Source organism: Schistocerca nitens, chromosome 2 (genome assembly GCF_023898315.1).
Source record: "Schistocerca nitens isolate TAMUIC-IGC-003100 chromosome 2, iqSchNite1.1, whole genome shotgun sequence".
NCBI classification, from domain to species: Eukaryota; Metazoa; Arthropoda; class Insecta; order Orthoptera; family Acrididae; genus Schistocerca; species Schistocerca nitens.
The window spans coordinates 605525829-605527225 of NC_064615.1; the positions used below are offsets into that span (position 1 = coordinate 605525829).

Here is a 1397-nt window from a genome sequence, read left to right on the forward strand (position 1 = left end):
AGACTAAAACAAAAGATATCTTATTCCAAAATGCAGAGCTAACGCTGGGGTTCTGATGAAAGTCCGATCCAACGACAGCGTAAAGTTTTTCAGGTTGTTGAAAAAACATGAACAGCATTTCCAGTGTGTAACCAAATGCTTGAGAGGGATGATGTATAACTCTAGATTCTCCTTCGAGGCACAAAAAGCATTCGCAGAGAGGAAGAGAACAAAAGTCTGTTTCCAGATACGTGGAAAGGGCAAGCAGATGCGTCGACCCACTTCCCTTGATCCACTCGAGTTCGTCGAAAACAGCGCGGAACGTCGGCTGCGCCTGCGTTCTCTGCTACTCCCACCTTCTCCCGTGCCCCGTTCTCCCTCGGTGTCTGTTCGTATATAGCCTTATATAATTTACATGAAAGGCACGCAGAAGCCACAGACGATATCGCAATCCCATAGACCAACTGTCGTCTCTTTACCAGCAATCTACCGAGCCACCATCAATAAACTGTTGCTATAATTGAGTATCGACATCTAATTAGTGTTCATATCATCTATGAATGCAGAACTAACTGTACAAAATTTTCTACGTCAGCGAAATTGTTACAGATTTTGAAAGCACTCCGTCTTCAGGCCACAAGTGGCTAATCGGGAGCATCCGACCGCCGTGTCATCCTGAGATGAGGATGCAGATAGGAGGGGCGTGTTGTCAGCACACCGCTCTCCCGGTTTGTACGATGGTTTTCTTTCACCAGAGTCGCTACTATTGGGTCGAATAGCTCCTGAGTTGGCATCACGAGGCTGAGTGCACCCCGAAAAATGGCAACAGCGCATGGCGGCCCGGATGGTCCTCCATCCAAGTGCCGACCACGCCCGACAACGCTTAACTTCGGTGATCCGACGGGAACCGGTGTATCCAATGCGGCAAGGCCGTTGCCATATTGTTACAGATAATGGACCATAAACATCTTGTAATTGACAGTGAATATCGGTACAGACTAATTAAGTTACAGTTAAACATTATTTCAGGAAGGAATGAACGATACAACTTGGTTTCCGTAGCTTTTTTATTATTTTTCTTCAGGTTTTGTTATTTTACGTATGGTGAAATGATAACTGTAATCTTATCATAACTCTTCGCCTAAAAATGGCGTCCTCCCGTCTCCCACCAGTGCAGAGTGCTGTTATTGGTTCCTCTTCACCAGCCCACCTACCAGCCGCTCCATTAAGGTGGCATTCGTACTTTGTACTTCGGGCGAACAGCGACACTGTGAAGTGTCGACATATTCTGGTGATATTCACAATTTACAGCAGAGTATGATGCCTGATGGTGCTTTCCGACATGTATGACTATATTTACTGATTTTCTACTGCTTTTCAAGAATAAAAATATAAATATGGGACTTTAAAATTTTAAG

The 1397-nt window shown here is 44.8% G+C and overlaps 1 pseudogene; it reads right to left on the bottom strand.

The window, feature by feature from the left end:
• Window positions 1-799: 799 nt before the first annotated feature.
• Window positions 800-917, bottom strand: LOC126237785 (5S ribosomal RNA; annotated as a pseudogene).
• Between the last annotated feature and the right edge of the window lie 480 nt (window positions 918-1397).